Genomic DNA, 23,307 nt, shown 5'->3' on the forward strand with positions numbered 1-23,307 from the left:
GGCAACTACATATGCACAGCAAGTCATTGGGCGATGTCCAAATGCCAACGTCGACAACAATGACCCAGGAATGGTAATCACCCAGCGGTCCGACCACTGCTTGGCCCATATGGATGAATGAATGATGACACAAGATTGCACTGCATCTGATCAAGACATGATACCACCAACACTGACATGTCCCCCACATTTACATCCCATGTAGGTGATGCTGGATATGCACTGATGCCATGGCTGATGACGCCTGTACGGAGGCCAAGGAACAGGCATAAGGAGGCCCACAACAGGGCACACGTCCGCACACGTTGCATGATTGAGAGGATATTTGGCCTACTGAAGGCCATTTCCACTACTTGAGCAGATCTGGCGGATCACTGCTCTACAGCCCAGTGAAGACGGGTAAAATTGCGCCTGTGTGTGCCATGCTGCACAATCTGTGCATGCGCAGGAACATTCCGCTGCCCCCAGACACAGAAGATGATGATGGAGTTGAAGATGGTGATGGGGATGGTGACGGGGATGGGGATGGGATGGCTCCACTGCCTCCCGGGGGTGCGCAAGATGACCAACGAGCACGGGATACACTCTTTCGCATTTACTTTTGAGAGACTGCACATTGACAGCATTGTATGGATATGACGATGGCAGTTAATAAATCGATTGACTGCAAATGAAATGACGGATGCCCACTCATTATAGAATTTTTGAAAGGTGATATATTATAAACAAAAAAGGAAAGAAGGTGCATTGGGTAGGGAAGCTGTACACCTGTGCCCACCCACCACCCGAACGTACCCATCCCCAACCAGGCCCCAAACTACTAACCCCCTAATGGACCTCCCCCACCACCCAAACGTACCCACCCCCAACCAGGCCTCAAACTACTAACCCCCTAATCGACCTCCCCACCACCCAAACGTACCCACCCCCATACACCCATTGTGGTCCTGAATATCTCCTGCACAGCCAAACACACATGGCATTATTTGCGTGTGCACTTCTGCGCATGGGCATCCTTGCCAGAGGTCCCTGTCAAATTACTTGAGCACCTCTGTGGGCTGGCAGTGGTGGAGATAGATGGGGTGGTGCTGGTGGACAGCACTGTTGGTGTCCGTGTTGGTATATGTCCTAGATACGCCTGCTGGGCAAGCAACATGGACTCTGCTATGGTGGGTGTGTTATTGTTGCCCTCCCGGACATGGCGTGACAAGGTCACGATGGTGGTGGCAAAACGTCCAATGGACCTGTAGATCTGACGCACAGATGTGGAATAACTCTCCCTCTGCAGCCTGGCCTCCTCCCGCTGCAGCCTGGACCCCTCCAGCTGCCTTTCAACAAGCTGCGTAAGGGTGGCCTGCTGATCCTCCATCCGCTGCATGCGGGCATTCAGCTCTGCCATGGAGGGGGTTGGCGACCTCATGGGACTATGCAGTGAGGGGGGCTGAACTGGAGGTCGTGGAGGGATGATAGGTCATCCAAGTTGGCCCCTTCCCCTGTGGCCGTACTTCAGCCTGCAAGACTGGGGCACTGTTATCACTGCATGCAGCCTCCTCCGCAGTGCAGATGTTCTCAGGGATGGGATCAGTGGCCATGATGGGTGGTCGTGGCACTTGTGTGGCAGCAGGCAGCGTGGGGATGGTAGCGTTGGCTGTTGCATCCGTGCCAGATGCAGCTGATGGCTGAGTTCCAGAGCAGCTTGCGTTGTCCTCCTAGGCAGGGGTGCTGCATTGTCCACGTGCAGGTGCACATTGCCTCGCTTGTTGGGTGTTGTCGCTGTCACTTAAAATGGCTGTGGGGACACAGAGGGTATGCTGTTAGTTGTGTGCTGGTACTTGATGGGTCCATCACATGCATCAAACAGGACGATCAGGGAGCAGTTGCATTTACACGCATATGACTGTTGATGCACTCAGGTGTATGTGTCTCTGCTTGTACCCAGTCACGCACTGTGAGCATGTCCATGGTCCTTGTTTTGTGGGGGTGTTGCTTCTCATCTGGCTAATGAGTGGGTCCTTTGGGTCACTGCTGCCCTGACTGCGGGGGAGGGGGGGTTATGAGTGGGTCCTTTGGGTCCCTCCTGCCCTGACTGGGGGGGTTATGAGTGGGTCCTTTGGGTCACTCCTGCTCTGACTGGGGGGGGTTATGAGTGGGTCTTTTGGGTGCTCCTGCCCTGACTGGTGGGGGGGTTATGAATGGGTCCTTTGGGTCACTCCTGGCCTCAAAATCACTCATGGTGTTGTAATCTGTGCACTTCCGGCATCTGCAGGTGGGCTAACTCCTGCCACTGCATTGCCAATGCCATGCATTGCGACAAGGTGGAGTACACTGCTGCAGCGCTCCTCTCATGTCTGCAGTTTTAGTGGTGATGCAGGCCCTCCACCTGTGCCACTGCTCTGCTGGCGATGTGCAGCAACGATGTTGCACACCCTGAGTCTGAGGTCATCCCACCTCTTGTGGCAGTCCTTCATGCTGCGTGTTGTGACACCGACTGCTGTGCATTTGCGTGCAGCTTCAGCCCACACCTCCTTTCGACGTTGCTGGGTTGCGCGGCGCAGGTCAGTGCTGAAGAGCATTTATGCATGCTGCACAATGTGGTCCACAAGTACTGTGAGCTCTGCCTCGCTGAAGCGCTGTTTCCACTGTCTTTGTGCAGGGATCCGGGATGCCATGGTGCTTGTTCTTTTTGCCTTCTCAGAGTGGTGATCTGGTCTGTGGTGACTCTGGATGGCAGTGGATTGTGGTTTATATAATGGCTGCCTTTATCTTTCCGGTTCTGGTGTTTCTGTGTCCGTGACGACGGTGGCAGTCAAGGTTTTTGCGCTGCTTTTTGAGGCGGTATGTCCATTTCCGTGGGTGGTTATGTGGCGAAGGGAAACAGCCGTGTTGGTGTGGTGCGCGTGACCGACAGGCCGTAATCGGTGGCTCATTCCGCAACCTTGCGGACGCGGAAACTGTATCACTGTCATCACAGAATCACCGCATTCTGGACTGGCAGACTCATAATGAGGCCCATGATTTCTTGGGATCTGTCTGGGTTGGGCTTGAGTGCTCATAACTCATTGTGGAGATGCAATGAGCCCCTATGGAAGGACGTAATGTTTAGGGGAGAATTGGAGGGAGCAATCAAGGAATATTTTATTTTCAATGACACATGGGACGTGGACCTGGGCACGGTGTGGGATGAGTTGAAGGCGACTTGGAGGGGACTTCTTGTTAGAGAGGGGGCCTGGCAAAATAGGGTGCAAACATTGCTGGAGAACAGATTACGCACAGAAATTGGGGTTCTGGAAAGACTGATATAGACAACAGAGGGAGATGTGGGAAGACGGATAGAGAAAGTGCAAGGTAAGAGAGAGGAGCTGTGGGTGGTGAAAGAAGGTAGAATAATTCAAAAGCTTCCATTTCTGAAGCAGAAAAACTATGAAAAGGGGGATAAGGCGGACACTTGTTTGGCGGTCCATCTATGAGGACAGCACACTGAAACGTGGATATCAGAGGTGATGGGGCACAGAGATGCGCTGGAGATGGCATCTGGGGGGATCGTGGAGAGCTTTTCTGCCTTCTATGCAGACTTATATGAGGGAGAGGGATGGCTGAATAGGGAAGCAATGAAGGTTGCTCTGGGAGAGGTTCCATTGCCGGCGTTGATCCCGGAGGAGAAGGGAGGGATGGACGCACCCATTACAGACAAGGAGATTCTTACTGCGATCCACCAGCTGCAATTGGGAAAGGCTCTGGTGGAGGATGGATATACCCCAGTTTTTGATAAATCCTTTGCGGGTGCTCTGGCCCTGTACTTGGTTAAACTGTTTAACCACATTATGGACACCAGCCGAGCACCAGACTCATTTGTACTGGCTCTCATTTCGGTGATACCGAAGAAGGGTAGGGTCCCCCAGGTCTGTGGTTCATACCCCCAACCTCACTCCTTAATGCGGACGCCAAACTGTTCACTCGGGTTTTCGCATCACGGCTAGAGGGTTATATGCCTGGGTTGGTTCATTTGGACCAGGTGTGTTTTATAAGGGGTTGGCAAGGAGCACATACAATGCAGAAATCCCTACAACTGATTGAATGGGCCAGAGGAAAGGGGAGTAACCCAATTCTTTTAGCGATAAACGCTGAGAAGGCTTTCGATGGAGTGGACTGGGATTTCCTGAAGACAGTGCTACACAAGTTTGGGTTGGGGGACAGCTTTCTGAGTGGGATCATGGCGCTGTACTCACACACCACAGGAGTGTGTAGTAGCAAATGGGTGCTTTTCCGGTTGTGTTGGTTTGGTTTGGGGTGGGGTACAATGCAGGGATGCCCCCTTTTGCCGCTTCTGTTTACCTTTTCATTGGAACCTCTAGCCCAAAAGTCTATACTGTTCCCAAGAGACCAGGTGGGAGAGGACGACTTGCAGAGGCTGATCCCATTGGGGATGAAGATCTGTGAGAGCCATTTACAATATCCGGGAATAACACGCACAAGAGACATACAAGGGGTCTATGAGGCGAACTTTCCCCCCTTGCTACTAAGGCTATTTGGGGATAAAAATGGGGTCAGCTAACTATACAGCCGGTCAAATGGCACAGCGAGTAGAGCGCTCGCTTTGACATCCGTGCAGAGCTTGCTAACACAGGTTCGAATCCCGGCAGGGCCAAACTCAGCCTTTGCATCCTTCCGAGGTCAATAAATGTGCACCACACACCGTGGGTAATAATAAGCAGCGCTCAGATACCCGAGGGTTCATAGCGCTATATAAATGCGTAATTAATTAATTAATTAATTAATATATTTTGGCTCGGGAGGCCTCCTTCCCAGGATTTTATACCTATTCCAGATGCTCCCTATTATGGTTCCGGATTATATGTTCTGGTAAGGGAAGGAGCGTCTTCTAAAATGTTTGTGGCAGGGAAAGAAGGCTATGGTGGCATATGATGTTCTGGTGCTGCCGAAGGAAAGAGGTGGTGTTGGGTTCCCAGATTTTAGTATAGGGCAACTCAGATTCGGATCTTAATCCTGCATTTTGAGGGAGCATGTAGACGGCAGTGGGTGAACTTAGATAACTTTCACCTTAGGCAAGCGATGATGGGGGAATGGCTATGGGCACCGAGGGACCAGATCCCGAAGAGGATCAGACAACATCCTATATTGGGTGTTATCTGGAACATATGGTGGAAGGGGCTAGCGATGAGGGGATTGACAACCTGGCCCTCCCTGTTGAGCCATCTATGGGCACCAGAGGTAAGGGATCATATCCCAAACTTGGACAGGTTCCAGAGTTCAAAGTAGGTTTAACAAGATTTGAACAGTTAGGGAAGCAGGGGCAGGATATTCCCTGGGGGAATTGGCTGAGGTGCTGGGGATGTTCGGTGTTCTCATATTTACAAATGAAGGGGGTGGTTGCAGCCGAAATGTGGAAAAAAAAGAAACAAAGAGATATCACTCCGGTGGAGAAGATCCTTGATTCCCGAACAGAGATGAAGGGGCTGATTTTGGCTATGTACGGTGCGTTGGTGGAAGCAGGGAAGAGGAACACAGACAAACTTCGGGAGCGATGGCAGAGGGATTTGGGTCTGGACCTGGATGGTTCTTTGTGGTACAAAGTGAGCTGTACAGCAAATAAAGTTTCGATTGCATGTCAATATAAGGTCCATGCAATTAAATAGTTGCATCAATGGCAGTATGATCCGATGCGTCTGTCTAGGATGTTCCCGGAGGAGAGTCCTCTCTGTTGGCATGAATGCGGAGCGCGGGCTGACTACTGGCACATGTGGTGAGGTTGTGGAAAGGTGCAGGTCTATTGGGATGAGGTGCTTTGATGGATTAAGGAATTGATGGAATTAATAAAGAAAGTGCTCCAATGCTACTGTTATTTGGAATGGAAACAGGGAGGGGGAATATAGTGGTCTGACACATTTGGCCCACTGTCTGCTTCCAGCGTGAGGGCATTTTAACGGTGCATTGGAAGAGGGTGTCACTCCCGGGCAAGAGAGAATGGGTAAATGTTGCTATGAATCTTTATGCAATGGAAAGAATTATGGCGCCCATCTGTGGGACGGGGATGGACATCAAAATGGAATGGAGTGAGTTTCGGGCTAAGTATATCTCTCAGGAGGAACTGATAATAGCGGGGAGGACACGTTAGGTCACGGAGTGGATGGGGTAGCAAGGGAGAGAAGTGCATTGTTTTAAGACAATTTGGGGGTTTGGGACAGCTGGATGAAGGGAACTGGTGGAAGGAGGATCGACATACAGGCGAGATTTTTGTAATTCAAGGGATTAGGGGATTTACTAGGGCATAGTGGAAATGTGGGTCAACACCAGGGCGCATTGGGGGGGGCAGGGACTTAAAGAATGTTTTTGTGCACATAGGCAAGTACTATGTGTTTCATGGTGGGAGTGCGTTGATGGTCTGGCCTTGTTTGATTAGGTTACAAAGGAAAATGTAATTAAATTTGAATTTAAAAAACAAAACAAGCATTTGTGAAGCCAACAGTTTTGCTTGCGAATAGGGAGTAGAAGGGAATTTGTCACGCAGTGCTATCATACGCCCAGGTAAGTGAAACACTTGTGTACGAGTGCGATAGAAATTAAATATCAATATCAATATCAATAATCACACTCTTTTCCAGCTGCTGCTATTTTATGGCCAGCTAATACCATTATGGTGGTGCCTGGGAAGTGCCTATCCCATGCATACACAAAAGCCAAAACCGTTGGCTTTGTCAATGCTTGTTTAATATTACTAGGCAACATTGTGCCTATCTCGTTGTTGTGGCACCCTCGGCATCGACCTAGACGAGGAAGTGGGACGAAGGGGTAAGGATAATGCACTTTGAGTTTTAGGGTGTACCAGAATTAGAGTAGACAGAACGGTTGAAACTCAAATGAAGTATATGCTAGGAAGGAAAAAAGCATTCCTTCTTCCGTACTACATATCACATCCATAAAACAATCTAAGGGACAAGCCGGCCTCACGCCAGCAATGAATGCTCCCAGGTGTGATGACTTTTTATAAATACAGCGAAGTAGCACCGCGCGGTCAAGTGACTCAAGATTCTTGCCGGGGGGTTTTAATGTGCACACAAATGTTTCAAATTCCATACTGCGCTTTAATCAGCATCTGGGTCTTAAAAGCCACCATGTGATTTTATGAGCCATTGGCAGCTTCTAGACTGCTGCCTTACATGGGATGAGATCAATGGCAAAATTGGTAGCTACAGCAAAGCTTTTTCAATAAAAGCTTTTCATGTGCCTTGTTCAAAGCATGTAAGTGCCTTTTAGATCATTGATTGAACCATAGACACTATAAAGTGAAACCTTTTAATACCAAAGTAGATTCCAAGAATGAAATTCCATTATATGAGAAAAAGATTTGCTGGAATAGGAAAGGTGCTAATTCTTACATGGAATTGGGTTAATGAAATGTTTGACAATTAAAAGAGGCTCTTGAAATATCAGTGCATTCGCAAATAATTTGCATGTTTTGTGTTGGTCATTAGACTTGGGCCGTAATTACAACAAGCAATCTGGATGAACAAAGCCCACTAACCCTGCATCTTTCTTTAAATCGCAGTCTCCTGTGTGCACGGAGCCTTTCCTGTAGCAATATAGACTGTGTGGCAAAAAAAAGAAGATTAAGCACAAAGGTCATTTTCACTCACTTAGATCCCATGGTATTGGCGGCTAAAGGATAACAATGATAAAATAAGGTTTTTATATAGTGCTTCATGACAGATTAATTCTACTTCTAAGTTCTGTAATTCTTGATATTTTCACCCAATTTCGGGTACTCCATTTGTCAACCTCCGAAGAAAGAAGGCCTGCTGGGGCTTAATCCCATCTAGCACAGATTTGCTTCATGCCAGGACGAGTCCTAGCATTTACCATGTTGAACTATCAACCTGGCCGATGACTCAACTGAGAAATCAATGGATTAATTCAACTATCCTTGCCGTTTCAAACATGTGATAGCTTTATGTAAGGGTACTTTTTAAACCTTTAAAGCTCTAGTGAACAACATCACATTACCCAACAAGATGTCATCAAACAAATTGACAATCTGGAATCTTAATTGCTGGTGATGTAGGAGTTGGTAAAAGAGTACTGCTATGGTGTCTTACCTCTAGATAGACATTGTAAAGGGGCTTTACAGCAAAGTTTGTCACAAAAGACCTTAAACCTAACGCCAACATCCCTAAACAAAAGCACATGTATAACAAGTTTATTTTGTTATTTCATAGATCTTCCAGTACTTAACATATTAAATGTTTTCATATATTTTACAGTGTTTTTTCAACACTGTCTACTAACTTAGCCACTCACTGAGTACATTACAACCCATATATAGCAACTAGCTTGGCTTGTAACTCTAATTAATTTATATATCTAACTCTGTCAATCATGCATTGTTTTTTTGAGGCACTAAAGTCCTGGTGGAGAGGCCTCTAACAAGTGTTGTCAAACCACTCCTATACAAAAATCGTGTCTATAACAAGGGTAAGGCACATAACACCTGTTACATCCCTCCCGATCAGGGATGTTATGGTATTTATAATATGGCAACATCACCGAAATTGGTTAAAAAGTTAAAAATAATTCGAAACTGTTGGAGAATGTGCTCAGAACCTTGCAGGGCGCAAGATCCTGGTAGAATATTGCTGAAGAGAGACCCTGAGCATTGTGAAAGAATGTTGGGAGTGAAACATCACACTTTGTAAGAGTGGTTAAGGCATTCTGATAAACCACTGTTTAGAATGGCTTCCAAAATTCCAATAATATATGCAGTGTTATCCTGCCAGTGCCATTTCCCCCTGTCTGTTGGACCACTAATGCACCTATGTCACAACATTATTGTACACAGAATCACATTTATTTTTTAATGTTATTTTGTATTTTAATTGGTGTATAGCAATCCTACCATAAAACATTGTATCAGCAAGTACAAATAAAATACAAATCATTAAAAAACTAACAAGATCACATGAAAGGAAAAGTGCAGTTAAATTAAATTATCCTATACTCTCTTTAACTCAATGTTCACATTATCCCAAATTGCTCTGAAAGCTAAAATCAGGGAAATCTGTACCAGCAATTATTTGGCGACAAAAAACATCAGTATATATATTTAATTGGTTATGCTACATTTGTTTTAAATTGATCACTAAGTGGTGCACGGGCCAGCCATAGGGTGGACTCCAAAACCCTGACATCCATTATGGAATGTGATGGCTAGTGCCGGGAGAAAAAGGTAGTTGAGATTTGTGCACGAAGGGCGAGGAGAATAATAAACTGACACAACTGAGGCTTGGCGTCTCAGTCATGCCCCTGGAGAGGAGGCCTTTCAGTGTGGGTCGTATGGGTCATTCCATCCCTTTTGTCCCATTAGAGCTGGGCAGCCATCTATTGCTGGTCTTGCTAGCATCCTCACTGATCCAGACACTGCCCTGTAGAGCGTGCCATTGTTACTTTAAATCACTCTCATCTAATGCAGACCTAGTGTCTCACAAAAGGCACTCATATATTTTATGTCATGGTTTTGTGGAGCTTCTCCTCGACTGCGCCATTGTGTGATGTGGATGACAGCTATAAGAGAACCCTATACTGACTGGTCCCGTAAGGTGACAAAGGTCCCCAGGGTTTGTTAAGGAACAGGATAGTACATGGCATAAGATAACAGATCATTGCTGGAAACATCAGTAAGCCGGCCATGTTCCCTAGGGCCCCAGTAAAAAATAAATGTTTTTTTGGTTTGCTTGTAGCAGACTGCAGCTGCCTAGGTTTTCATTTTGCTGTGAAATCGGAGGCCAGGGAGTACTTAACAAAAATGACTGGTAGAACAATGTTCCAGTTACAGACCCGTTCATGTGATTCACAAAAACAGGGATTTTAAAGGGAAACTATAGTGTAGATCCGTAGATAATAAAGAGTTTCTTGATCGTTTGGCAAAGCTTACAGAGTTGTAAATATAATTATTGTTTATTTTGCAATCGCTATGCCAGTGTACCAGCCTTCATAAAACCCTTTACTGTGCCAGTTACACTTGGTCATCACTATTTATAATTACAATTGTTTATGCATTTCTATGTATTGCTTAACATAGCACTTTCTTCAAACCGCTGCACAATCATGACAACATATTCAAATATAATGATGAATAGAATATCATAATACTTTGCAGGAACATTTAAGATGGTGAGGATACAAGATTCCTTTTGAGACAATCTTCAAATAGTAAGAGGTGGCAAGGGTGATGCAATAGACAGCAGCAGGTAATTCCAGTGTTTGGGAGCCAGGAGAGAGAAAAAGCAAACATTGAGATAGCACATAATGGTTTTGGTAGAAGGAGAAACCAATGTTGTGAATGCAGCATGCAAGGAGGCATACAGAATGAGGAAAGCAAAGTTAAATAAGATGGGGAAATGTCATGGATGCAATTCAAAACCATGCACAGACAATTGAAAGGAGGTGAATCTCAAAAGAAAGCCGGGATATAGAAAGAGGAGAGGGAGAAATAGATGTGAGCCCGGAGAGTTGGAAAATAATATGGATAGCTGAGTTAAAGATGGACCAACCAGCTAGGGCAGGAAGGGGGAACAGGAACAGTTACAGTGGGGAAGAAAAGGATCTCTGTTTTGGAGTCATTAGAATGCATCAATATTGGATGACAAGGACACCAGCAGTAAGAGTGGAGTGGAGATATTTGGTTAAAGAAGGGAAGAAAAACATGTTTTCCAAAGTGTCCATGGACACAGTTCAATGGTCACTTCAGCTAAATACATTCAAGGACAAATTTACTGTCCATGTTCACCACCACATTAACTATAGTGGGAGTCTGATGCCGTAGTTAAGGTGGATTATTTAATGGAACTATTATTTTGGGTATGGGAAAGTAGTTCATAATTGGTGTGTTGGGTTGTTGGGCTGTGGCCATAACTAATGGCCATGCCTCGAACAATCTGGCCACGGTCGTGAGGGATGATATGTGAGATTGATGTCGTTAGCAGGCTTGGCCTGTTGAAGGCCATGGACAATCTGGCTATTGGCTATGAACATGAGGGATGATATGTGTGATCCAGCCACAGCCTTGCGGAATATGTGGGATTGATTGTTTGGGATATGGGAAGGTGGTGCTGAGTTGGTCTGTTACATTGTTGTGCTGTGGGGCTGGGCAGTATGGCCACTGGTCATGGTTATGAGGGATGATAAGTGAGATTGAGTTTGCCAGTGGGCTTAGCCTCTACTGGCCATGAGCATGAAGGATGATAAGTGGGCTAGAGTGTTTGGGGTATGGGATTGTGGTGCTGAGTTGGTCTGTTGGGTTGTTGGGCTGTGGGTATGGACAAGTAGAGGCCAAACCCACTGTCCTTCCACTGCCTTTGGCCATAACCTTTAAATCAGGCCACTGGTCATGGCTATGAAGGATATGTGGGATTGATGTTGGCAGTGGATTTGGCCTCTATTGGCCTCTACTGGCCATGGGTATGAGGGATGGTATGTGAGATTGACTTAGACAGTGGGCCTGGCCTGTTAAGGGCTGTGAACATTCTGGCCACTGGCTATGGACCTGGGGGATGATATACGGTGTCTGGCCATTGACCATGGCCATAAGGGATGGTATGTGGGATAAATGGTTTGGGGTATGAAAAGGTGGGGCTCAGTGGGTCTGTTGGGTTGTTAGGTGCAAAGTATGACTGAAAAGAAAAAAGAATATGGTTAGTTGCAAAACATGATATGGAAAGTATACATACATTTACACTAACTTGAAGTTTTGGTTGACCCTCATAAGTAGTACATTGTATGAACTATGCTTCCTACAACATTTGTATGCGGTACACTGTTGTTGCATTAACATATTTATAATCATTGGGTCATGGGAGAAAATCCAAGTTGGATTATAACAAACATATTTTACTTTTCAGTTTTAGTATATTTTTTGATAATAGTAGCTTACTACAAACTTACATATTGGACATGTGTCTTTGCACAAGTGCTACTTGCATTTCTAATTATGCTATCCATTTTGTTCAATATTATTTTATGTTTTCCAGTCTACAACGATCGTGACAGGAAAGAGACTCTGGATAGTATATGGTATGGTACTATTCATTTCATCTATGAATTTTAAAACCGATTCTGCACCTGAACAGGGCAAAGAGGTTTGTATGAACATGTCCAATAATGGAATCAGTGATGGTTGTTACTCTTCTTCATGAGATACTACTACTAGAATAACTATGACTTTGAAGAACATGAAGGTGGGACTAATAGAGGCAATGGGATAAATCACAGTGCTTGTTTCAGAAGTTATGAGAGGTCATGGAGGTTTTACACATTCTGTTGAAAGTTCTAGAACTAATATCTGTTCAGCATTTGTGTGCAAAACACTATTGTTGTATTAACCTGTATCCAATCATTGGGTTATGGGAACACAAAAACGAGAGTGATTGTACAAAAACATATGTTAGTGTGTTTACTAGTACGTATTTTGATAATAAGATTCACTATACATGTTTTACATAAATTAGTTAGATGCCTGATGGCATATTCCAATTGTTATTTAAGAAACATTTGTTGTAAGTATAAGTTAACATTGTTTGTTTAACACATCATTTTATTAGATTCTTTGTTTGTTCTCTTGCTTTAGGTTTTAAAGTAGTTTACATCACTGGCATATTCTAACTTTATCATTTAATGATTGATTTTTGAATTAAGGCATATTAAGTAGGTATTTTGTAAGTTTGCTGGTGACCTTTGTTTTTGTTTAACGGAAGTGTCCTTAGATTCAAACCAACTATTTCTTTGTTTGACATATGCAGTATAGTGTCCGAAAGTAGTTGTGGCAGCGTGTGGTATATTATGCCTGCTGTGGTGAATGTTTTTCTGCCAAGAGAGAATTGTGCATTTGTGATGTTAGTGAGTTTACAGTTATTTTTTGTTCCATTTGCATTGTATCTTGAATGCCATATTATAACATATTGGCCATGTCTATCTATTTTTATTGCGAAATATTTTCTAAATTGCAAAATGAGTACAACATGCCGTGATTTGCATTTTGCAGAAGTTGTTGAAATGAAATGTTATCACAATTTGGTATATAGATACATACACAGATCGTTCGTTGGGAATATGGTTCTATGAAACATGGTTACAGAGATTGCATGTATGTTTCCAAGTGTATGCCATCCGTAGCATTTCATTTATATGGCAGTTTTCTCTCTCTAGCTCTTCTACTAAGTATGTGAAGAATTATTGGGGTTCCTCCTGTGTACTTATGGTGAATGCAGGAATTTGTTCACAGTCTTACACATGATAGACTGCAGATAGTGTCAGGATTGTTAGTGGCATTTCTGTTCAGAAAAAGGAAACATATCTGTTCTGAGCCATGCAAGCAAATATTGTCCACAATTGGTGGCAATTGTCATAGTAGATTGAGTGCTACATTTGTGTAGCAGTTTACTCCAGTTATGTTCAGAAATGTAAAAAGACAAGAGAATGTGTCATGTAGTGAATTTGACGTTTGTGCAGTTGTTTTCTTTTCTTAATAGGGATTGTGGGGAGGTCTAAAGGAGCTTGATTTTCTACCAGTTCTCTTTTTGGGGGTTTTCTTTTTTCAGGTGTAGGATACATATCCAAGTGTGGAGTGTACAATGCACAAAGTCCATTCAATTGAAGGATGCAAGAGATCGCTGCTTTGACTTTGTTTGCCTCAAAGTCTGGTAAAGATTAGACCTGTGAGTGTACTAACATGTGGGAATGCTACTTCACTAATTCCTTCTTTAAAGACTGTTCTGCCAATGTCTTGATATGATATGGCATTTATAACACGCCTATACACAAGTGTTTCAAGGCACGACGAGGCAAGGGAGGGGACAGAGGGAAGACAGAGACAATGATCTTACTGGGCCAGGTGACATTGAGATCTCGCAAGTGCAGGGGAGACGGGGAGGGGAAAGTGCAAGGTGGACTGGGGGAGGGGAAGTGCAGTACATAGGATAGAAGTGAAAACATAGAAACAATAATAAAAACAATAGAAACAATAATAAGAACAATAAGAAGTGTGGCCAGCTGGTGACAGGTGCAAGGGTAAGTGCAGACAACATGTGTCAAGTACTGATAGGGGGCTTTAGGGATACAGAAAACATGCCCTAGTGCAGTGGTCTTCAAACTTTTTTGGCCTGGCCCCCCCTGAGCAAAATTTTGGCATGCTGCCCCTCCCCCAACAATGCCAAATGGACAGTATGTATTGCACAACGTCACCACACCCTACTTCCAGTATAGTCCCTGGCCCCCCCCCTTCTCACATCACAGTCGCTGGGCTCCTTCATCCCACTCCTACCCAGTCCCTGGTCTCTCCCCACCCCATCACACCCTGGGCTCTCCCCACTTTGCTCCCACCACTATCCCATGGGTCCGCCCATACTGCTTCCACCAAGTCTCTGGGCTCCCCCCATCCTGTTCCCAACACAGTCCGAGGGCCAGTTGTGGAATTTTTTAATAATAGTGGAGGGGCATAACTAATTCCCCCAAAAATGCCATAGCAACCGAGCGCAGTGAGGGAGCCCGAAAGCCCGAACCAATCAAGGGGATAAAATGTTGCATTGTAGAGCATACTTTTTTTTAAAAAATGGGTAAATAGCCAAACAGTTTGCAATTGGTGCTGGGGGGCCCAGAGACTAGGCTAGGATAGATGTCCATTAAAAGGATACCATCCCTGTCCCCTGGGCCCCCACTGGGCCTAACACAATCAACATGATTATGTGTGTATGCAAAGCGCTAGGGTGCCAAAGGGGAAAGCATGGTATTTTTGACTGGACATCTATGATAGAAATCCAGGAAAAAAATACCATCCCTGTCCCCTGGGCTCCACAGCGCCTCAGAAGGAGAGCTGATTTTGGCAGGTGGGTAGGGGGATTGTGCAACAAAGGCATTTAGGCATTTTTAAAATGCCTTTGTTGTACAACCCTCCTTCCCGCCTCAATCCACCACTTGTCAAAATCAGCTCAACTGACCAAAACAAACTAACACACACACACACACATTCATACAGCAATCACTCTATCATTCACATGAGCATCCATCACCATACACTCACTCATAACACAAGCATAAACGCATCCATACACATGTTTAAATTTAAAAAAAGAACATTAACGTACCTTCTGCATTGGCCTGCGTGTGGGTGCTGAAACACCCTGGTCCAGGCTGCTCTGTACGTATGTGCGAGGAGGCGCAGGAGCACCCCTTCGCACATACAAACATGCAGTGCCCCAGTCAGCATTTCCAATGAGCTATGCAATGCTGGCAAAGCAAAACACCCCAGCACTTGCATAGCTCCGTGAGCATGTGGGGCTGGGGAACTATACTGAACTGCCAAAGGGAAATAGTGTTTCCCTTTGACAGTTCAGCCAGCACAAGAGCACTCCCTCAGCTGGAAAAAGCAGCTGAGCGAGTGCTCACTGTTTCACTGGGCTGGCTCCTTAGCTCTTCCATAATGGGTTAGGGGGCTACTGGGTGGGAGCCCCCTTGCCATTATGGATGAGCCACCAGGCTTGGACTGGCCTAGAGGCCAATGCCTGTAGCAAAAATACAACATGCTAGTGTGGGCCAGTCAAAATGGCCACCTTTTTGGCCAATGTGGGCCAGTTTGTTTATTTACTTCACTATGCAGTTAGGCATTTTGACCATTGTTGCTGAATAAATATTACTATTTACTTACATTTTAACACAAAGCACCCCTTGGGTACTATTCAAACAGTCTGTGACTAAAGAAATTAATATCCATTTACAACTGCGGCCCATTTTTTCCCTGGTGCCTGAGACAGTTTCATGCTTCAGCCCGACCATGTGAGCCACCCCTGGCCATTTCATCCAATCTAAAAAAATTTAAAAAAGATCTTTTTTTTTTTTACATTTCATGCTGGGCTCTAACGGCCCCCCAGGGAGGCGGCCGCAGACCCCTGCGGGGGCGCGCCCCACATTTTGAATACCGCTGCCCTAGCGCAAGGGTTGCCAAGGGGGCAGTGCAGGTGTGCAACTGGCGGGGAGAGGACTTGGGACCGAGAACAGAGGCAGGGGCGTTGCTAGGGGGGGGCTAAGGGGGCTATAGCCCCTGATCTTTTGGTTGTAGCCCCTGATAGAATCTCAGGAGCTACAGCCAAAAGACTACTTAGCCCCCAGTCCCAACAGTTCTGACATCAGCTTAGCCCCGGGTCTTTTCCAGACCTAGCAACTCCCCTGAACAGAGGTAAGCCAGGTGACTAGTGCAGTTTCAGTTTCAGCCAGGAATTCAGCAGGGGACAGGAGGAGAGAAAGCAGAAGCAAAGAGAAAGGTCTTGAGGTGCTACCAAAACCGGAGATGGTTCTCCTCAATTTTCAGAGAAGCAGGGAGGCTGTTCCAGAGGGAGGGCCCAGCCGAAGAAAGAGATCTACCACCAATTTGTTGGTTGGAGAAGCGACTGACCCTGAGGGAGTTGGAGGCAGATGAGTGGAGAGCTCGAGAAGGAAGATATTTAGGAAGAGGGAGTTGAAGGTATTGAGGCGCCTGGCCCCAGAAGGCCTTGTGAACAATGCAGAGGGTTTTGAACTTAATCTTCGCCGCCACTTGGAGCCAGTGCAGAGATTTCAGTCCTGGAGAGAGACGATCCCTGGGTTTGAGGCCAAGGACAAGTCATGCAGTCCTGTTTTAGATGAGTTGCAGAGGCTGGAGAGTAGAGGCAGGCAGATTTAGAAAGAGGGTGTTGCAGTAGTCCAGCCTAGAGAGAGCTAGAGCTCTGGAGACAGTGAGCTTCTGAGGAAGGAAGAATACCTCTGAGGAGTTGCAGCTGGTATTGTGACTTCTTAGAGATATCAAATATGTGAGGAGAGAAGGAGAGTGTGGAGTTGAAGATGACCTAGAGGTTTTAAGCCTCACAGGTGGGAGCAGGAAGAGGGCCAAGAGAGGCCGGCCAGGGAGCGATAGGAAGGGAGGGGGCAGGTGTGCCGATGAGGAGAATCTCAGTCTTACTGGCATTAAGGCAGAGATCGTTGGCGGTGCACCAATCCTAGATAGCAGACAGACAGTCAGAGATGAGAGAAGGAGAGGAGGTGGCTGAAGGGAGCCCGAAAATGAGCTGAGTGTCATCCGCATGGTACTGAAGGTTGGGGCAGAGAGCGGCAATGCAGTGGACAAGAAGTGCCAGGTATTGGTTGAGCAGGCAGGGAGATAGGTTAGACCCCTGGGGAACACCACAGATAGAGATAGATATAGAGAAGAGGCAGTATCCAAGTTGGACCTGGGAGGGGCGATTAGAGAAGAAAGAAGTCAGCCACGCGAGGGCCTGATTGGTGATACCCAGGTTATCATGGAGACGGTTGATCAGGATGGCATGGTTGACTGTGTCAAAGGCAGAAGAGAGATCATGTAAGAAGAGGACACAGGGGGTGTTGGAACCAAGGTTGGAGAGCAGGTCTTCACGGATGTTCAGGAGAGTAGTTTCCATGCTTCTGACAGCTCTGAAGCTAGACTGATGGTCAAGAAGACAACCAACAGATTCATTGTGAAGATTAAGCTCGGAGATGGCCAGCTTTTCCAGGAGTTTGCCCAGGAAGGTACTGATGGAGATTGGGCTATAGTTAGCTGGGCAGACTGGGTCAGCAGAGGGTTTCTTAAGAAGAGGGTACACAAGGGAGTGCTTCAGGGGGGAAGGGAAGACGCCAGTGGCAAATGAGTGGTTGCAGAAGTCGGCAAGAGCAGGAGCCAGGGTTCCAATGTGGTCTTTGATGGTTTTGGAGGAACATGGATGAACCTGTTTTGACAAGACTTTCATAGATCAGACTTTTCTAGAAACCTCTTCTGGGGCGAACAGGGGAAAGGCAGAGAAGGCAGGAGTAGAAACGGCCAAAGAAGGGAGTAGAGGGAGGAGGGGGAAAGGAAGAGAGAGAGGACAGGATGTCCTGAGTTTTAGAGATGACATGAGAAGCCAGAGCTGTGCAGAAGGCCTGGGAGGGGACAGGAGAGGTAGAGACCGCAGCAGGGTTGGCCAGGTCCTTGCATATTTTAAAGAGTTTGACCGAGTTGTTAGATGCCACAGAGACGTGGGCTTGGATGTGGTGTCCCTTCTTGGTGCGGACAGAGAGCCGGTATTGCCTTTGGAGCAGACGGCAGGCCAGTTTGTCAGAGGGTGTACAAGAAGCACGGCATTTCCTCTAAGCCACCCTGCACTTGCGCTTGAGGGTGACAAGGTCGGAGTCGTACCAGGAGTTGCACTTGGCTTTGGGCTTCAGGCGGATCCTCATGAGAGGGGCAAGAACATCAAGAGTATCAGATATAGCAGAGTGGAGCATGGAAAGGGCTGTGTCAGGATGTGAGTTAGCCAAAGGGGCATTAGGGTGTGAGAAAGTGGTGGCAAAAGCCTGAACTCACACACACTTCATGAGTCGAATAACCAAGAAGGTGGATGCAGTGTTGGAGGTGGCTTGGCGTGAGGGGTAGAGAGGGTGAGCTGGGAGGAAAGGAGAAAGTGATCACTCCAGGAGAGAGGAATGGTCAGAGGGCTAGAACGGGGAAGGTCTGAAGAGATCAGAACATCAAGACTGTTCCCTGCAATCAGGCCAGAGGGGAGAATAGAAAGTGAGAGAGAGTCACAAAGGTTGCGAAAGAGTCCAGAGGAAGGACAGGAAGCAGCCAAGTGAATGTTAAAGTCTCCAAGAAGGAGGAGTAGAGTGGTCGAAACCAGGAGGGAGGAGGAGAGGTCCACCCACTCAGAGAGGAAGAAGGAAGTCTGACCGGGTGGCCGATAGATAGTAGCCACAGTAAGGGACTGGCCAGGAGGGAAAGAGAGCCTGCAGACAATGCATACGAAAGAGGGGCTGGCCTGTGTAGAAATGACAGAGGCAGGGATCCACCCAGGGAAGATCAGGGCTACACCCCCTGCGGAACCATTGGATCAGGGCATGGAGAGGATTTTGAAGCCATCAGGAAGGAGGGTGTCAAAGCTCATGACAGAACCAGTTGAGAACCATGTCTCAGTGAGACCAAGGACATTGAGGTCAAGTTCTTCCAGGAGACGGCAGATGTCAGATGAGCATTTGACAGCAGAGCGAGAGTTGAGCGTGGCAATATGAAGAAGGTTGCCATTCTTGAAAGACTTCCAGGGAAGGGTACAAATAAAAGGTTCCCCCTGCGGAGGCATAGCAGAAGCCCGAGAGGGGGCAGAAGAAGAAGGGGTAGAGGGAAAGATAGCCAAGGAGGGGGGAAGAGAGAGAACATCAGGAGAGGAAAGGAAATTGATGAGGCATGGGAAGCATCTATCAAAGAGGAGAAGATTGGCCTCAGGGCCTGGGACCAAGACAGTACAATTCAGGTAGACATTAATGATGACCTTAGAGGAGAGGACGGGGCCAGGGAGACACCATTAATGGGAGAGGAAGAGAAAGGAGAAAGCACAGAGACCATATGAAGAGTCCAAAGGTCTGGCGAGGCACCGACAAAGAGGATTTCAGTGAGGGTTTGCCTGGAGGAAGCACTGGCATAGGTATCAGCAATAGGGAGGCCTGGGTTGGAGACCAGGATGTCCTTTTTAAACTTCTTCTTACCAGATGTAGTGAGGAAAGCAGGATAGTCAATAGAGAATCAGTTAGAAAAGCTAGGAGAGACATAGAGCACCATAGAGAGGAGAGAAGAGGACGGGTGGGAGGGGAGAAACACTAGGAAAGGACACAAGCAGAAGAGACAGAGAGAGAGATGAGACAATAGCAGAAAATTGGAAAAACACACCCGAGTTTGAAAGTCCTGCAAGTGGGAGAAAAGGCCTAGGTTTCACAAATTCAATTTTAAATACTTTCACAAGGCAGTTTAAATAACGGAGGAAAACACACCTAAGTTTGAGAATCCTGCAAGTGGGAAAAAATGCCTTGGTTTCACAAATTCAATTTTAAATACTTTCACAAGGCTGTTAAAATAACGGAGGAAAACACACCTAAGTTTGAGGGTCTGCTATGTGGCTCTATTCTTAACCTTAACCACACCGACCTTCCTGGCTTCCCCTGCTGACACCTGCAGACACGATAGGGAGCCGCCTCAGTGGGAGCCGCCCTTTGCCTTGGGGCCCCTAGCCGCAGGGTCTGCCGGGCAGAGGGCAGCCCTGGGACGGTCAGTAATGACCAGTGATCAGACCAATGGGGGCAGGGGGCAGGCTGGGAGGCGGGAGGATGGAGGAGAAGAGGAAGTAAAGAAGCGGAAAGGGTCAGGGACAACGAAGGCTGCAAGTGGGGCCCCGGGGCAAAACAAAAAGTAAAGGAACCAGATTCAGAGGCCCAGGAGAGCCGTAGGGTGCGTCAGCTCACCTGAGTGCGTCTACTGAATGCAGATGCCACAAACAATGCCGGCTACTAAGACCGGCCAACGAGGCACAGAAACACCAATCACGGGTGGAGGGCGGGCTGGGAGGCCTGAGGACGGAGGGGAAGAAGAAGGAACGAAGCAGAAAGGGTCGGGGACAACGAAGGCTGCAATCGGGGCCTGAGGGGCAAAACAAAAAGTAAAGGCACCAGATTCAGAGGCCCAGGAGGGTCGTAGGGTGCTGCAGCTCACCTAAGTGTGTCTGCTGAATGCAGATGCCACAAAACAATGCTAGCTACTAAGCCCGGCCAACGAGGCACAGAAACACCAATCACGGGTGGAGGGCTTTCTGGGAGGTGGGTGGAGGGAGGGGAAGAGGAAGGAAAGAAGCTGAAAGGGTCAGGGACAACGAAGGCTGCAAGAGGGGCCTGGGGGGCAAAGAAAAATGAAAGGCACCAGATTCAGAGGCCCAGGAGGGTCGTAGGGTGCAGCAGCTCACCTGAGTGCGTCTGCTGAATGCAGACACCACAAACAATGATGGCAACTAAGCACAGTCAATGAGGCACAAAACACCAATCACAGATGGAGGGTGGTCTTGTAGGCGGGAGGAGGGAGGAGAAGAGGAAGGAAAAAAGCAGAAAGGGTCGGAGTCAATGAAGGCTGCAAGCGGGGGCTGGGGGCAAAACAAAAAGTAAAGGAACCAGCTTCAGAGGCCCAGGAGGGTCATAGGGTGCAGCAGCACACCTGAGTGCATCTGCTGAATGCAGATGCCACAAACAAGGCTGGCTACTAACCCCATGCCAACAAGGCACAGAAACACCAATCACGGGTGGAGGGCGGGCTGGGAGGTGGTAGGAGGGAGAGGAAGGAATGAAGCGGAAAGGGTCGGGGACAATGAAGGCTGCAAGCGGGACCTGCAGGGAAAAACAAAAAGTAAAGACCCCAGATTCTGAGGCTCAGGAGGGCCATAGGGTGCAGCAGCTCATCTGAGTGTGTCTGCTGAAAAGTGCATGGTCGAGTGATTAGACGTTGTGACTTGTGAATTATTACAACGGTTGAAAGAAAGAGACAGGTGTTATATGCATACATACATATATTTAAAAAGAAGAAAATGTGCTGTACCAGGGGGAATTCTTTTAGTTTGGTCAAGTTTGTCAAACTTCATCAGGACAAATTTGATATTATTTTAATTTGTATGTTTGTAAACCAACCACTGTTCCCATTACGCCACTCACTAAACCTTGATCTATGTTAAGATCATGATTATGTTGCATCTTAATATTTCTCTCCAGATTAGACAGAAAGTTCATATTTGTTCCAATTCAGATGTGTTCATACAGATTTTTCTAGGTTATCTATGTGGGCTGTGGATTGTTTACACAAAGGGTGTATCATGCAATGGACTACTAATGTGTCTGTGTAGCTGATGAAGACAGTGGGTTGCCTTGAGGTTTTGAGCATTGTATCAATAAATTGGGCACAGTTTGCAAGTGTTAACATTAAACACATGCATTGATGATTTTGCTGTTTAAATGCTCCATTGCTTCAGGGCCTGATGTGTTTTGTCCATACAGTTCATATACAGTCTACTTTTTAAAGATGAATTTGCATGTTTAGTAAGAACAACAGTTCCTATGTTCCTTAGAATTTAAGCAAATGCTGGGTCTGCTGACTGATATAAAATGTGTACAAGTTATTTGTAGCAAATGTGACACCATAGAATAATGGTCCCTACACTATTGTGGGCGGTAAGGCATTATGTGTAACCTAATGTTTTGAATACAGGTTGTCCTTTCGTAAAAGTAAATTTTGCGTGAATACAGCCCGATAGTAAGCATTGGCCTAAGCACATTCGCATCGCACTGTAAATCGCATTTGGATGAACCTGAAATAGGCTGACTACACCGCCATTTTAAGTTATCCACCATTTATTCCAAATCAGGACTTCTTTTGGATAGTCTGTGTTAGTGAGATAAGTTTTGAAGATCTATTGGCTGTTTGGATTTTCTGTGACAAGATATACAATTTCATGGTATGATTTTAGTACCTGATGAAGCTGGACCAAAATTAAAGCAGGCAATATTTTCAGATTTCCCGTAAAAGGCTTTATATGTTAAACGATTGGCATCTTCATGTGACACGCCTTTTCTATTTGAGATCAATTTAATACTGAAGCTGTACAATTTTTGTGAAAGGGTTTCTCAGATGATATGTCATCCCAGAGGACATTTAGCACAGTTTTGTTGGGATAGGCTGTGGCATACCTTGCAACTGCAGTTGCATTGTCTGCAATGCATCAAAGGTCTCTATTAGCATTCCACATGGATGCAATGATAGGATTGTAATCACTGATGTACTTGGAGGCTTCATCTCTTTTAATGTTATATGTGTTTTTGGAGACTTGCCTTTCACGCTGTGTCCAACAGCAGACATGAAACTATTTACTTGTCCTTTGGTACAAAATGGTCTAGGGAATGCAAAGCAACATCTGATGACATATTTTCCTTTGTTTCTGTTTCTTGTGTTGGCAATATTTGTGACACTTATGTCATTGGATACATAAGATAAGATCATGTAGGTAATTATTTATGTATACTGTAGGGATGTCACACGTAATGTACTTTTCAATACATTGTAAAACGGTCTCATCACTGTCATTGCAAGATGATTTGGGATCAATTGTTATCCACTAAGGCATGTGAATATGTGGTGCTCCTCTGGACTAATATACTTTTCTCCAAGAGAGGTGTTCTACTTCTTGAAATGGAGGGACTTTTTTGCTTGTAGGTGAAGTCCAACATGGCAATAAAACAGTGGTGGAAGTATTGTGAAACATCTACAGGAGCTAATAAACAGTTTTCCAGAGATGTTTGTCTGTAGCTTCCTTATTTGATTTGAAGTTGGTAGTGAGGCATGTAAGTCATCACATGCATATTATGCACAACTATGTGTAATGAACCATGTGGTGGGACCTAGGTTGCTTAGTATGCAACAAAGTC

The sequence above is a fragment of the Ambystoma mexicanum genome, chromosome 14 (assembly GCF_040938575.1).
Source record: "Ambystoma mexicanum isolate Mex_15411 chromosome 14, UKY_AmexF1_1, whole genome shotgun sequence".
Lineage (NCBI taxonomy): Eukaryota > Metazoa > Chordata > Amphibia > Caudata > Ambystomatidae > Ambystoma > Ambystoma mexicanum.